The 16798-nt window shown below is 43.8% G+C and overlaps 1 protein-coding gene across 6 annotated transcripts in view; it reads left to right on the top strand.

Moving 5' to 3' along the window:
• The window catches only part of DAAM1 (dishevelled associated activator of morphogenesis 1), a 579575-nt gene that overhangs the window by 35397 nt on the left and 527380 nt on the right, over nucleotides 1-16798 (top strand). For 2 of the 6 annotated variants that reach the window (XM_085626093.1, XM_085626089.1), the window contains exon 2: nucleotides 7605-7697. The exons of the other annotated variants lie outside the window; for them this stretch is intronic. The gene's annotated coding sequence lies outside the window, so the exon portion shown is untranslated. The remainder of the gene's footprint in view (nucleotides 1-7604; nucleotides 7698-16798) is intronic. 6 annotated transcript variants of the gene reach the window in all.

Raw genomic sequence — 16798 nt, forward strand, 5'->3', positions numbered from 1 at the left:
CCGGAGTTCGCGCATTATAAGTCAAATTTCCATTACATTACTGCTCAGCCCTGCTAACTTCTGAATGGTACTACTAAAATGGATACTTCAAAGCATCAAATTAATCGTGGCATTAAACCTGACTTGATGCCCAAGTCAAATTTAATGTCACTTTTAAGAAAAAGCTACTTTTAGAAAGTGGCCACCATGTTGCCCAGTTTAACCGGTGGCCATTCGCAGTTTCTGGCCACCAGAGAGTCTTCTGCCTTCCTCTGGAGTAGTGTGAATGACTCCCAGACTCCGGAACAATAGAGGCATACGACAGAAGGAGGTGTTGCCTCCCCTTGCAGGATGCCACAAAGGGTGTTGACCCCAAAGGAGAAGCTGCCTTTGGTGGGCATATGGCACTCTCACTCGAGGAGGGCTGCCTCTTTGTTTAGGTAGATGGGCTGGTGTTGGGAACCGGGAGGGAAAACCAGTTGCCAAACTTTTTTTCTGTGGGTGGGTGTGTAGCCCAGAGATAGCCACACCTAGGGTGGGCTACTAAGCTTCTAACAGCCAAAGAAGGTTCAGACATCATGATAGTGGGCAAAATAGTGCAGTTTTGGGCTTGCTAGTTGCCACAAAGCCAGAAGTCCTCATAAGGCGAGAGAGATCATAGTAGTCCATTGGCTAGTGGCTGCATTATCCCCTCACAGGGCACTTTCTGGGCATAAATATGGCACCCTAGCGACCTGAACCTCCGATCACACCTGGGCTGGAGAAAGGACCGAAGGAGGACTGCCCTGCGGACCCCTGGACCTGACCTGACAGGAGAGGGTGCACCAACCGCTAGACTGAACTTGCTGCTTCTTGGGCTAGTGAAGAGAAGACTGTACTTGTGTTGCCTGGCTCTTGGAATAGTTGCCCCAGACCCAAAGGTGAATTCCAGGGGTCAGTCGGCTGACCCACTGTTCCTGCACCACAGCCATAAAATCTAAAGTAGGCTATCCTGGCTAGTCAGTAACCCTCTGCAAGGAATTGCTGCTGACGTCCAGCCAAGAAGACCTCCCCTCCGTGCTCAAAAGTTGCACTTGTGTCTGCTGAACTCGGGAGAGTCATCAGAGTGCAGATTGGTTGCCAAAGATTGACACTAGTCCTCACCGAAGGAAACCGCTGAACCCTGGTGTGACTGAAGATAGGTAGTCCAGTTTTTGCTGCTGGACTTCTACTGGCTCAAAGAGGACTTCGAGGGAACCCGACTCCTGTAGCCAAAGTCGCCCCACTTTACCTGTGGACTGAGGAATAACCCCAAGGAATATCCCTGTTGCCCTCACATCACCCAGAGCATGTTTCAGCATCCTATATCCTCAGCACAGCATCGGGACATTTGCTGTTGGCTGTTTTGTGTATTGTTCCACCTTCTATGGTTTGCTTCATTGCAAATCATGACGAACTATTGTAAATTTGCACAGAGTGCACTTTGGCTTTACCCGAAGAAGTGTTTTTCTCTCCCCTAATACTTTTGCTTTTTGGCCTATCATTCCCCCTCTATGTAGTGCTTACTTAAAGAGATACAGAGAACTCAGCTGACGTTCTTTGTGTTAATGCTGTAAGGTGTCTCTGTGCTTTTTATTCATATATTGTTTACTGAAATAGCTCACTCAATAAGTTCAATGTTGAAGCTGAGATAGACGCGATTCCCTCACATTACAGGTTAAAATCCTGGTTGGGAGGTTTTTACCTGTCTTTCCAACCTTAACAAACTGAGTACCACTGGGATCAGTAAAAGTAACTTATGATTTTTGCAGTTCTAGGAAATAACCTATTTTGGGGGTAACAAGGGCTTTGTAGTCCTGTTACTATCAAACTACTCCCCACCCAAACCCTTACTCCATCTAATTTGTTTCTTGTCATCTGAGGGTTGTGCAGTTGGTCTGTATGGAATGAAGGCCCATCCACTGTATCACTGCTGTGTACATTGTATGTAATGCGGAGATATCTCTACTCCCATCATGGCCCTTTCATACACGGGTCGCCCCACTCTCTGAAGAAGACTACAGTTGGGTTCAGGTAGAACCCCAGACTTGTTGTGGATTTTGAGAATGCAGGTGATGCACGGGGTCCCCCCCCAAATGGAGCCAGACCTCATGTTTTGCATGTAAAACCTCAAATTATTATAGCCGATCTGGGCTGTTGGACAACTTTATTTAGCAATGTGTTACCCCCCCCCTCCCCCCCCCCCCCCCTCCAAACCAACCATTTCTGCCGTAGGAGGCCCTAGATAATTTTACCTCTTATTTTCATGTGTACAGAATGCTTGTTTGCTGAAAGGCATCTTGGAAGCAGGACCAAAAAAACAAAAATAATATCAAAAAGCAACAACAGGGTTGTCTATTAAGGGCTTATTAGGACTGGTTGATTTCTTTCAATCTCAACCAGAAGGCTGTATCTCCACCGCGCGTAACCGTGCCCAATTTGCTTTTCCTTTATGGGTGAGCAAATAATTTCATCACTTGAACTCTGTATTCATTTCGAATTTTCCGCTCCACCGGAGAGTTGTAATTTTTGTTTCTGGAGGGGGGGGCGTCTATCTCGAGTTGGCAGGGACGAATGGAGCAGCGTTGACGCTGCACCGCACGGTTTCTCTGCTGAGACCATCGCCCGTGATGGTGGCGTTATTGATGGTGGCAGCAGGTCACTCGACGCTCGACCAGTCGTTCATTGATCTGAAAGGCAGTTTAAAGACATAATTCTTAATTTCTTGAGTCACCAACAGGAGTGAGACAGAGTGGTTAGGGGGAGCTCCCGTCCCCCCTCCCCACATAGTTTTATATAGCGCGATACACGTGCACCAGTTGCCCTTACACAAGGACACGTTAATTTTTGTTAGGCACGGGGCGATTAAGTGATTTGCCCAGAATCACAGGATGTTGCCGAGACTCGAAGCAGGTTCCCCAGATCGACCTCCCTAGCCCTTCGGCTACATCCTCTCACTGATCAATTGAGATAAAAAATTTGTTGAAAGGTGAATGAGTATTCCAGGGCGTTTTTTTTTTTTTTGCAGATTTATATAGCGCCAATTCAACCCGAAGGCATTGGAGCGCTTAACAAGAGCACCAGTTACGTTACACAAGGACACATTCATTTTTGGTAGGCACAGGGAGATGAAGTGATTTGCTAAGAATTACAGGATGCTGAGCCAACGCCGAGGCTCGTGCCCGGTCCCCCTCTCCAAAGTCGGCAGCTCTGGCCGTGAGGCCACCTCCTCTACCCAAGGTTCTACCTTCGAAGTCTGTGGGTGAATTTTGCTCGTTTATAGAGGGTAAAGAGGGTCACCCCTTCCATAAGAGGGTGAATTGAGATGTATTCCGTAGCCGTGTTCGGATCTGAAGCGAGTCTTAATGCCCTGCCAGATCCCTCACCCAGCCCTCCTCCCCGAGTGGGCTGCATGCCTAAAAAATCAGATTACTCCGCATTTCTCTGAAGCCCGCATTAGCAGTTTCCACAACACTTGATGTTGCAAGGTGCACGTTAGGCTCTGCTTCGAAGGCATCTCAAGGCCAACCCCCGTCTGCTGATAAGAGCTGTCTGGCTCTCGGTCGAGCACGCAGAGTGCGAATACTCTTGGGAGGGCGGGAGGGGAGGGGCGGCGTGGTGGAAGCGGCCTTCGTGCCCCAAATTAAAATAGTCCTTTCCTCAGGGAGTGAACCCAGGAGGCCGGAACAAGCTCTCGCGCAAGGAATGTGCAGATATGAAATGCAGTGAGTTCTGCTGTCTGCTTCCAAGGCGAGAGCCCTGCGAGGGGCGGAGAGGGGGGACTACATCTCGCATGATGGCATCCGTGCCTAGAAAAATGCCAGTGTGGATTAGATAGGACTGTCTGCTTCTTGGGGCACGGTCAATCACAGCTGTGCAGCTTGGACTCTTTTTTGTTTTTGTTTTGTTGCTACAAAGCATATTTATTGATTGGTGCTAGTAAATACAATGAATTTGTAATGGTCTGTTTAACACACTCGCTAAATCCACATTTTCTTTATTTGTGTTTTTTAGGGCAGATGTTAGCTAAGACCTTGACCAAACCGCCATTGGCAAAGCCAAAAGGTTGGCACACCAGTGTCTGACCTGCTGGCGTTGTCAATGTTTGCATTTCTTGCTCGCATTAAGATTTAGGGTCCAAAGACAAGTGTGATCTTTGCAGTCTCAATTTATTTTATTTTGAAGTACATTCTGTTAAAATCAAAATGTTCATGCAAACGTGATTGTCTTTTGGAAGGTCTAATTTTGTAATCTATATTTGTATCATGATGTAAAATATCATTGTTGCTCCTGTACTGTACTTTTTGTTTTTTTTGTGTAAGAATCTGTCTGTAAGCATGCTATTATGTTATCAGGCACTTGTATAGCGCTCAACTGCCACTACATTGTGATATTCTAACCGCTTGGAGCATAGAGATGAAACTGCATGTCTGTTTGGAGAGGTGTTTGTTTTTTAACAATACCTGTGTGGGAAAAGTTAGTCTAGGTTAGTGAGATCAAAAGATGTCGTCTCAAGGTGTTGTTCATTTGTGTGTTCTTTCTGGCATGGCAGCAAACCGCTTTTTTTAACCAGGAGGCCCTTTTTAGGTGGTTGGTTTTGGAACGTCCATTGACGTAACAAGGCCGTTAATAGACAGCCCCACCCAATTAGCGTACATTGACTTGACAGTAATGGATTTTGCCTCTCCATTTGAGTGGTAGTAAAATGAACTATGATAGCTTTACCACATACTCAGTCATTCCTGCCCTGGCATCCTAGAAATGACTGCCGAATGTGATGACCCCTCCCAGCAGATGAGGGTGTGGAAAGCAACCCCCCGCCCGCCCCCAAAGTGCGGTCTCTCATAGATCCTTAACACGCCCCATGCAGCCACAAAACACTTTTCAGATTGGTAGCAACGAGTAGATTGTCTCTTTCGGGATGGGTTTTTCATTTCAGCTTGAGACTTGTGCTACCAACATAAAAAGGTGTCGCACCGCCAGCAGTGGAAGTGGGTGGAACCCATTTTTGTAGGACAAAGCGGTCTGCCAGGGTGCATGGAAACCCAACCGTTACTGCTTGCCGTTTGGTGGTGGGCGGTAGCTTTTGCTATGCACTAAGCAGAATTTGGTTTGTGGTCTACCACTGCTGTTAGGTTTTGAATGATGCCTAATGCTTAAACTGTATGCATTTTCTTGCCAGTTTCAAATTGCAGTTAAACAGATTTGTATGTCTTTCCTGTGAAGTGTGCCAGCTACTGGAAAAAGTACACGTACAGAGCCTAACCTCAGTTACTGTTTTTGCTGCTCGAACTTTGTAACTCGGTGATTAATGCCTGTTGTATGGTAGGGCAGGGTCTGCTAACGACACCACTCGGGGAGATCAGCAATCGGGAGATGGGACGGATTTAATGGGTAAACTTGTAAGCTATAACATTAAATTGTGATTTTTTTTTTTTTTTTGTAGCCTTATTATGGGAATTTGTGCATACTATTATGTTTCCATACCTTATAAACATTTCTCTATTTCCCATCCACAATCCAAGTGAGTAGCCTGGCACCAGTAAAAGTGGAAGAGGCCCACTATCTGGATTGATCCCATTCTTTATATAATCATGTGCTGTGTTGCAGGCTGCCATCCATTAAAAAATAAAAAGTTCCTTACCGTTCACATTGACTCGATAATCCTGTAGCTAACATAAGGTAACAGCTTTGTCGTATGTCAAGTGTCAATGTACATATTTTACATTTATAATAAGAAAAATGCCAAACTGTTCATAACCTCCAACAGACCATCCACTCACTCACCCACCCAACCTCCCATCTGGCCAATAGCTAATTTCTGCTAGAGACCAGTTAGCAAGTGGCTTCAAGTGCCTCGAAGTAAAGCCTTCCTCTCATCTACAAAATTACAGTGTAATACTATTCATTTATTGACCATCTATTAATCAACATAATGATTGAGGTGTAGGGCTCTAAATAACGTTGGACAAACTGTATTCGGGCTACCTTTTGGCAGATATTCTGCCATAGGGGACCAACATACCTCAGAGTTCATGGACATTACTTGATGGCACTCCATTTCTACTGTGTCACATAGGCTGAAAAATCACAGTGGGGCGGGGGTGTCTTTTCGATTACACCAGATGTCTATTGCTAATTTCGCTGCCCTCACACAGCTCCCTAAAATCACCTTGTCCTTGTTAGACACACATCTACGTTCTGGCGGTCTCCGTCCCACTGAAAGCAGTTCAGGGGTAAACAGCAGAGCGAAGTCCAAAGTCTCTTTAAGCGCCTTCACTACCTCTTTCCAGGAGGGCAGTATGTTTGGGCATTCCAACCAAATGTGAGTCAAATAACTTATTTACCCCCACTGCCTCCAGCACAGTGTGCTAGCAGTGGGAACTTTAGTGAGGAGGAAGTGATGCCCATGGGCAGTTTATCATGTATTTCTCTCGTCTTTAAGGATATTGAGTTTTTTAGGATTATTGCCCAGAGTTTCTCTCACTCTGTATTTGAATGTTCCTTTTTAAACACCTTGTCCTACATGTTCCGATAAGCCCCACTTATGGTTGACTTTATTGTCTAACAGTATTGCATAGTTTAGAGAAAAGACTCTTCTGAATTGTGAGACTTGCCAGAAGCTTCTCAGAGGGCGTTTTTTTCTTCTTTTTGCGGCTAATCTAACTTCTGAGTGCATTACCCATTACTCACCTGAGCGTAATCTAATCTCTCTGACTCCTTTATCTTGAAGTCCAGTCTGCATTGTGTGTAGGATTTAATTGTCCTGTTAAGAAACAAATCATATCTGAAATGTACCTACATTGCCCCTCTTGCTACCTGTCCAAGGGAACTCTGTTTAGTGTTGGAGATTAATCTGGGTTAAATAAATTGGAGTTTACGGTGACTAAGGGAAGGTCAGGAAACCTTTCTCAGTTAAAGTATCCTACACATGAAGTGTTGTGTTAAGGTGTTCACTTAAATGGCATTTTGCGTTCTCAGTACTTTACACAGCCAAACCACATTGCGTAGATGACTCATCATCACTGCCTGTTCCATGTGTGCCCACCTGATATCTGTCTCCTCTTTAGACCACTCTATTGGGATTTGCAATTGCGTCACTAAATAGTATAGTCTAAACTCTTGGAGAGCCAGGCCTCCTTGGTGTTTGGCTTGGTGCAGAAACTTATGGAGGACTCTTGGTCCAGTGCCACTCCAGATAAGCCTGTTGGTTCCTGCCTGGAGGGAAGTAAAGACGCTGTCCTCCTCTTGAACTGGAAGGACCCTAGGCAGAATATTAATTTTACTACATTAATACAGCCTATCCAGGTAAGAAACCGTCTCTATAATGTGAGAAGCTGGGAATTCAAGACTGAGGCCAAGTAACAAAGGGCCCAGGGGAACATCCGTGCCATGTACCCTGTTTGAAACGGTGCCTATCAGAGACCTGGCCATTGAGTGTTACCCAGGCATTAGGGGCATCATAGTTAGCCATAATCATAGACACCAACTTTGGGCCTATGGCCATTCCTTTCAGGGCCAGCCTTGTAAAGTGCCAGCCCACTAGGTTGAAGGCCTTCTTTGCAACTGAAGAGACCAGTATTGCTGTCTCTTTTTTTTTTTTTCAGTCTTTTCGACAAGATGGACTAGAATGTGGGTATTGTAATGCATCTGTCTCGCCTTCACGAAACCCGACTGGTCCTGGAGGATACTCGCTGGCAGTAAGTCTTCCTTTCCATTTGCTAAGTTTTTTTTAGTATAACTTGCCATTTAGATTTAATAAAGTAGTTGGCCTGTAGGAGTTGGATTTTTGCAAGTCCTTAACAGATTTTAATATCAAAGAAATAACTGCTTCTGTCATGAAGGGGGAGGGGGTCACTGTCTCAGTCGTTTCAAATGTGTTGAATATGGATGTTAATATAGCGATCAGGTTGTATGCAAATGTCTTGTAGAATGTGCCTGTGATTTGTGCTCAAGTTGAAATATGTCCGATTTGATCTCATCTTCTTATATGGGTGCACCTAATTGTTCAAAGCACTCAGTGGAATTGTTCAAAGCACTCAGTCGAATTTTATTGAGGCCGGCCTCTCATATAATCTCTTTCTGAGAGGAGAGTGGAATTTCGTTGTATGGGTTCTAGTAGAAGTTCGGGAATTCCATTTTTTTTGTCTGGTTATTTCTACAGACACGTACCAACTGCTGTGATTATTCATTTGAGATAAGAGTACACCGTTTTTTTTTCCTCTTGGCAGTCGTGTGAGGGCTACTTTATTGTACGTTTTATAACAGTGTTGTTTAAGGTGTAGTAAAGGGAGTTTTGCTCTATTAGTCATAATGATCTTAATTCGGCCTCTTCTGCTTGTTATCTGTCGTAGATGGACCAACGAAGGGTAATGGGCGTATTGTTCTGTCAAAGTGCGTAGTTATGCTTCTATTGTTTGGAGTTCTAAGGCGTGCAGCTGTGTAAGATTTGCCATAATAGAAATACATCCTACAGCAAAGCTGGCGACATTTCGTGGGTCTCATGTGTGCAAGATACTCCTTTAGACACTCCCTTATTTCATGTTTAAATTAAGTATGGCGTCACACAGTAAGGAATGGTGTAGACGCCATTTCTTAGAACCTTTCCTCTTGGGGCCGATATCGAACTATATAGTGATTGGTACATGATCTGAAATTGAGATCTGGCCAATCCCTAATTTGACCACCAGTGGGGCTAAAGTATTGCTGGTCAGAAGATAGTTGATTCGAAAATGTGTTCTATTTATGGGTGAGGAAAACAATATGTTTCCGTTTTTGTCTCATGATGTTTACACCATATATCTCTGAGGCCTGCAGACTGTATTGTTTGTTTAAGCTTTTCCTAAAACGCCCCCAGTGATCCACAAGAGTTTCCAGATCTAGCCAAAGACTCGTCCCATGCCATATTCAGATCGCCTGCTAAGATGATCTGTCTCTTACTAAATCCTACTAAGCATGTACAAAATATCTAGCAGAAATGCATCTTGGCCTTTGTTCGAGGAGTAGACTGTAGCAAGGGTCATAGAGATTTTCCCTCCCATTTGCCCTTCATAATTATGTGTCGCCCATCTTCATCTTTATTTGACTCTTCTATCTAAAAGTGGGCATCTTTGTGATTGGAGATAGCTACTCCATTATGTTTTTAGAGTGTTGAAGGATAGAGCCGGTGTCTCATTCTGTGTTGGTCATGTCTCATTAGATATGTTTCCTGAGGGCAAATATTGCTGGGGAGTTTCTCCAAAGGGAGATATTAGTTTGTTTTGAACATTAAGTCCTTTAACATTATGAGATGTGATTGCCGTCATTATGGGGTTGTGGATTTATGGTCATCTACTGTATGGTGTGTGCAGATGTGTTAGCCTTTGGTCATAGAACTGGAGTAGTTCAATCCAATGATTTATTCAGCATGAATACTGCTACCATAAAAGATCATAAAATATATTACAAATAAATATAACATTTAAAAGCAGTAACAATTAAGAGTCAAATCATTTCCAAAAAAGTGTTACAATACAATGCTTTTCCTAAGACATTTAGCTCCCAAAATATAAAGTGCAGTGCTAAAACATACAAAAGGATTCTCAAAGTGCAAATATATGACGTGCCTCAGTTTTAAAATCCCTGATATTTTGTGCGCGAAAAATTGCTTTTAAATAACGTTTTCTCAAACCTACATAAAAAACACAGAATAAGATATAGTGCTTTATATCAATACCCTGGAGTGGTTATTCACCTGCTTTGGAAAATAAACATTTGCTAACCTATATATAACCCATATAGTGAACTTCTGTGGTCAGATCATTCTCACTAAAAATAAGTTTTAAGCACAACTGAAAACAGGTACACAGATAATTCTGCATCCTGATCCGAACAGCAACAATAACAAGTAAGGTGCCCTACTATGAGCCCAAGAGGGGCAAAGGCATGCCCACAGGTTCTTGCTTCGTAGAAAAGTAGATCAACTCTCACCTCATGTTTTTCTTACACCGTAAGAGGAAATTGACTACTCTTGTAGTGTCAACCCCCCCCTCCCCCACACCTTTCTATTCGATATTTGCACATCCCTAGGGGTTCCAATATACTTCCAAACCGGGAGAAGAATCGTGCATTAAGAACGTGAAAGAAGGAAAAGAGAAAGCCCTCCTCCCCTTCAGAGCGGGAGGTTGCGGACTATCATGTCAAGTTTTTAGGTCCCAATAGATTGGGCACCTCCTATTTCCTATATAAACAAGGAGGCAGCCTTCCTGAGTTCTCTCACATGTTATCACAGGGAAGCATGGCGAGTTCCCGGGAAATGTTCAGATCAGCATCCTATCTCTGTTTTATCTCTCGGCGCTTTTGTGCTCTACTTTTGTTCCATTGGTCTTCTAAACTGGGTCAGAGCGAGTTGGTCTGGTTGGAAATGGACAGAGGTAAAACACATGTAGACTTGACTGAGAGGACCAGCCTTAAAGCTTTTTCCACATCCTCTTTATTTGAAAAAATATGTGCTTTATTGTTGCTGTCATGATTTCCTCCTTCACTATAAAACGGTGAAGCTCAGCCAGTATGTCTGAGCGTTTGTCTGAAGATAATCTGTGTAGGCCAAGTCTGTGTGCTTTGTCTTGGGAGGAGGCCTAGACTTTCCCAGGAGGGCGGCAAATAGTCCAACAACTAACACCTACAAGCCAGGACCCTCCTTTCTCTCCCAAAGGCCTGTGATGTGATCATTCTCCCAACTGGAATGATTTTCCAACTCTTCAGATCTAGCTAAGGCGATCTCTGTAGTTGTGGTCAGTCGTTTCAGTTTCTGCATCATTTCTTGGTGGGATGAATTCTGAGCCTGCATCTTAGATTCCAGTAACATCATTTTTGTTCCTAACAAGTCGACTTTCTCTGTCATAGTTTGCAACTTGAGGACGAGACCATTCTGCAGAGATTGTAGGCCTTTATTTAATTTGCTTTTTAGGTTGTCTTCAGGTTTTCTCCTCAATGTCGCTAGACTGTTAAGAAGATCCACTTTTGTAAGCTCCATGGAGGCTAAAGACTACCCCTATGGGTTTGCTTCGGTGGCAGGGCTTGTGCGGGAGAGGTAGCTGATCCTCCCGAGTGGATCGTTTCTGTGGCATTCGCCTGTTCGATCTGTAAGTTTGATGAGGATCATAGTTCTCAGTTCGCTCATTGAAAGAATCAAATGACAGTGCTCTCTATATGCAGGTGTTCAGTAAGTAGGATATTAAGTCTATCTGTGCACTTGGCCAACCTTCAAGTGCAGTCGCTTATCCCTTTCAAAAACCAGTATTGCCAACAGGAAGATGTGTAGCCATTAAGTAAATCAGGAACCTGGATTGCTGTGCTACATTAGTAGGAAGCGCCCCTCAAAATCAGAGTTAATAATGTAAAGTCCATATCAAGCCTCAGTCACTTGGTGGCAGTGGGGTTTATTGTACGTTTGATAGATTGTCTCTCGTTTCCGGACTCCCATTGCCAATACTCTCATGAGCGTAAAACGAGCAGGAAGAGGCAAACAGCAAGGTTCATGACGTGTCGTCCTTCCCTGTCCTCTAATCTATCCGAATTCACTCTCCGGGAAGGTCCTGTGCTCCAGATGGAACATTTCCACTCGCTGCTACAGTCTACAGTGTTCCAGTCTCAGCGCGGCTCCCCCTGCGTCCCCATTGCCCGTCCAGTCATGAGTATCATCAGCTCTCAGTACATCAGTGTAGGGGCTTACCTCCCTCCAGAGCCATCACTGTAAAAGGTTGGTTTGGGTCCAGGCAGCCTCTGGCAGGGAGCTCTTCAGCACTACTGCCGCAGCTATGCTGATTATCGGGTGACCTAGTACCCCATGCGAGCCTCCCAATCGCCCTTCGCTGTGTATTCCTTTGCCCCATGCCACTCCACCTCTGCTGCCCACAAAAGCCCTTGCTCCCAGCACTCATTGCCTCAGCCTGTGGGCACTTCAGACCTGAAGTGGCCCTAGAGAGCCCTTGTCGTCTCTCAGATGAGACCACTGGTGACAGAATCGTCTGTGTGGGAGCTCCCCTTCTCAGAGCCATCGCTGTAGGGAGTGGGTGAGTCTGGCAGTCCCCAGCTGCAAGGGGGTTGAGTGTGGAGCGGGGCTGGCCGGTGATTCTAAACCTCCACTTTGCCATGATGGTTGCTGTGCTGTGGGCGGCATCTCTCAGACAGATATTAAATCTAAATGGAGACCGGCCTCTCATAATGTGTTCAGCCATGATAGTGCAGACTGGGCCCAAAATTGTGTCATCCTTTAGAGTGAAGCCCTCTGTTCCACGCTAAATCTTTCTCCGTGATGGGCCTTGGAAATTTGTATTAGGAGTCAAGGAGCAAGTTGGATATCTCAAACTTAAATCTCATTAACAGTTTAAGTTCAGTCAATGATGAGAGTTGTATTGTAGTTTTCAAAACTTTATTTTTCATTAAGAGATTAGGTAAGATCTTTCTTTATTTTTGATCTTTAGTTAGTCCATCAATCAAATAAGTTTAAAGAAATGTCATTAAAAGAAATGGTTAGAACAAAAAATAAGATTGCATTGAGGGTGTTCCATAAAGGAATCATTTCTCTATTCTAATAAATCAGGTTTAGAGCTTCAATTCTAGGAACCCATAAAGAGTTTGAATTCAACGGAAAAGAGTGAAATCAAAGGGGCATAAAGCTTCAAAGTCAAATTAGAGTAGCAGAACTCCCCCATAACGAGTAGATTACAAGATTCAGACGAGTGTTGATAAATCCAAATAGATCCGCATACGGTTGCAGTAGCAAACTGTCAAATCAAATAGCAAAGAGAGTCTAATGGAACAGTAGCAGCAGTAGCCACAAGCGTCAAACGTTAGGCCAGGGGAAAAGGGAAAAAAGTTTCTTGTCTCTTGAAACTATCTAGGAACATGTACTTATATAAAAGTCAAGAACACATATCAATAACATTGTAGCAGGCTTACTTCTCCACAAGCCAATCATGAGACAGAGTTCTTTGGTAAGCAGGTGTAACTCCTGTGTGTGTTCCCATGGAAATACATGCAGATTCAACTTTATATTGTATGGTGCGCTTCAGACAGTCTTGCGTGGTTAGATTCTATGAAACCTCAGACCTAGATCTCACGGGCCTTAAGTATCCATTGACCTTCTATATCTCTACTTATTTCACTGCAAGAACAATGAACTACCAATTAAAAGGCAAAATCACTGTTGGGAACTGCATTCTTTTAAGCTATGAATCAATCATTATTGTTTAAATGCACAAATTATTCTATTCAAGCTTTGTATGAAACTTAAGAAAGCAGAAAGGTCATGACATTCGAGAATAAAAATGTTGCTTATAAAGTACTACATTTTGTTAAACCGAAAGAATCTGCAGTTATGACAACATCTCTAAGCATGTCATTCTAGGGTCAACCTTCTAAATCACGCTGTGCACATTTCAGCAATATCGAGTTCCCATCTAGCTGGAAAAGCTTATTTCATGTCCATTCTACGTCCTACATTAATAACAATGACTGCCTACTGTGAATTGGCACATTTTAAATGCGTGTCAGTTTAATGTTATGTTTTACACTTTTTATGGCACATTTAGCATACTGTGTTGATTAATTTTCATTCTAATTTATAGACTCTCTTAGCCACTACTCCGCACACTGTGATCATGAGGACAGCGTCTCCTAGGCCGGCCAGGGAGGAACGCGCAGAACCTGCACTGGCTCAGGTTGCCACATTGCTACCATCTATTTTTAAACTCTTATGATTGTGATAGCGGGGTATTTCAATATGTGAAAAGGTAACGCTAAGCCAGTAACCACCAACTGCCTGTTATGCTACACACAGGTGGTTTAGTCCAGGTTGTCAGAGGGTAACACCATAATCAAGAATCGGGACATAAAACACGACTTAACCCCTTCGACGCGTATGACGGAACGGTTCCGTCATGCACGTCGGTTGGGCTGTGCTTATGACGGAACCGTTCCGTCATGGCCCCGCCCGCGCTCAGAACCTTCAGCGTGGCGCGGAAATCCGCGCCGCGCTGAAGGGGTTAATAGACGCTCAATGGTGACTGTTACAACAATATTACCATGTGTTTAACAACTACTAATCGAGATTTTCATTGTGACTACTAATTCATGCAATGAAGAAAGCGCGGTAAGCTGCCTAAGCAAAACGTATTGGTTTTACATTAAGTGATCATCAATAAATGTTTCAAATTAGAATGGATAATATGTTTATTGGATATATAAATTGTGATTATACATCAATCATGATAGTGTGTTAGGATTCTTATAACCTAGGGTAAGGAAGGCCCGGCACTGTGCTGATTATCTCAAACTTGATCCTGTGCTTGTCTGCCCATGAAGATGATCCCTTCAAGCTAATAGGGTCTCTTAAAACATTCCCAATAATTCCCGAAGACTGCTCAGTCAAAAATGCCAAAAGCCAGTGTAACAACATCAAAGCAAACAGTGTAGAAGCCTGCTAAATTTGACATCGCGCAGTCTTTCAGAATCATTTTGCTCAGCCCCAGACGAACAACAAACTGACCTTGTATCTTGATTCCAGGCCATGTTTCTAAGGGACTTTATCAAGGTAATTCAAGCTATACTGGATAATGTTGTTCCCTACGACTTGCAAAAATCTGTAGCAGCAAATCACCATGTTGGCAAAGGGCATATTCTCCAGTTTCCTGTGCTTGACCAAACTAGAAAGGCAGTGAGATGAGCAGGGTCATAAAGACCTGTGGCATCTGCAGCAGAGAGAATTAAAGAGGCATTTTAGCAGTCCTTTACAACCACACACTATTCAAAAACATAAATGTGAATAAAAAGGTATAGTTGTGTTGCAAATTGCAACCAACTTTCTCAAGCTTGTCAATGAATTGGTATCATTTGTTGTAAGTAAGACTACTGGTATATATTCTTAATCTATCTTACTCTGTGGTGGGCACAGTGGTGGCCGTGTCTGCTGCCAGCTTGTATCTTATTTGGTTGTTTACTCCCTCGTTATGCACCCCACTGAGTTATGTGCATCCTATTATGTTGTGCTCCATCGTCTCCTTCTGGTTTCTTTTATTTGTTGGACTCTTGGGACCACGTGGCTTAGCCACCCCTGCCTTGTTGGTTCCACTCCTGTCCGATTCTTTTGTTGTACGTTGCACCTTGTGCTAGGTACGAATGCCCACGAGTGGGGTTTTTGGGGTCTGAACTCCTCTATATTCTGCGCAACAAAAATCGGTGTATTACGCTTGTTGTAGCGCTATGCCAGGATCGGCTGTATCGGCACTCTTTTTTATTTTTTATTTTATTGTGGCCGAAGTAGCGCACTTAGAGGTTCACTTACCCCCCACCCCCACCCTCGTATGACTCTATGATGCCAAGTCTTAGAAGGTTTCAGAAAATGTGACTCTTGCAGCAAGTGATGGCTGAAAGCTTCAGGCTCTCGACTTATATCCTCTCAGTGAACATGATCAAAGTGGCTCAAATAACTCTGCGCCTTTACTTATTAAAATTGAGACTAACAGTGAAACATAACCGGCAAAGCAATAGCATTCTGAGTTGGCTTATTTTAGATCAGTATTGAAAATGCCTTTTGTTGCTAAAGGTTTTGAAGAAATTTAGACTCGCTGGCTACAACCCTATGTTGAATCTAGCTATTCTATCAAGAAGTCCCCGTCTGTTGTCAGACCTGCTCATAGTGCTGAGTCAGCCTTGAAGGAGGCAAGGGAGTTATGCCATCAGATTTGAGCTTTCTCCTGGGGGGCAATATGAGAATTTTTCAACAGTGTTTTTTCACTCTGGAAAACCATATGGTTCTCCAGAGTGTTCGAAATCCACAAATCCTGATTGGCCACTGTGGTTTAGTGCACCATAGACTTAGAATCCTACTGATTGCCTTAATGGATACCACCCTTTTATGATGTATGAAGTTTTCGTTTGTAGACTTGGGTACCGTAACCATAATATATGGGTAGGTGCATTTTGCACAGTTCATAATTCAAGATTGGTACTTAGTGGAGGGTAAGCTTTTGTTCAGTGAATACCAACAATAAGGCACCTAGTAAACTGGGGGAAACTTTGGCTATCTGACATAACCCGTGGGTCAGTGCTGCATAGTGCGAACACGAGCCATGCTGAGGGTCCTGCTAGGAAACCATTTTTCCTCATAACAGATTTGAGAGGCTGCTGCACTGACTGAGGGTGACACACCTTCAAAAAGAACGTTCTCACCAAGCCAAGTTTTAGATGCAGAGACAATCCTGTCCAAAACAAGTGATGATCTTGAGATGTGCAGTAAATGTTAGCACCTCTTAACAAAAATTGAGATTTTCGGGGATGCTCAACTAAAATACCGATTGGTAAGATTGTACCTCGCCAACAATATTACCTGCAAGTCTTGAGCTCCTGGAGATGATACATTGGGAGCTGTACTGAACAAGCATAGGCAAAACAAACAAATCTGGCTTTAACGTGCTAACTCATCGAAGCACAGGTGTTCACAGATGCTCTTTGCACTTGTGGCATACATGGATGCTGCTTAGCATGTTAAAGCAAAAGACACACGGATGATTGACGGAATGAAGAGTAAATCAAACATTCATGACCAGTCAAGCTATCTGTGTTAAATCCATCATTCTTTTGCTCACCATGCCACCCCAGTTTAGACCCAGCCATATGCAAATCAGTGTTGACCCTGTTCCTCATGGGAACAGTCCAGCCCGCGCTGCCAAGCCAGTTCCTCCCTGGTTTGGAAACAAGCATCCTGGGTCGGGTTTCGGGGCATCAACCCTCATCAGCCAGGCTAGCTTGAATCCAGTTA

The sequence above is a fragment of the Triturus cristatus genome, chromosome 9 (assembly GCF_964204655.1).
Source record: "Triturus cristatus chromosome 9, aTriCri1.1, whole genome shotgun sequence".
NCBI lineage: Eukaryota > Metazoa > Chordata > Amphibia > Caudata > Salamandridae > Triturus > Triturus cristatus.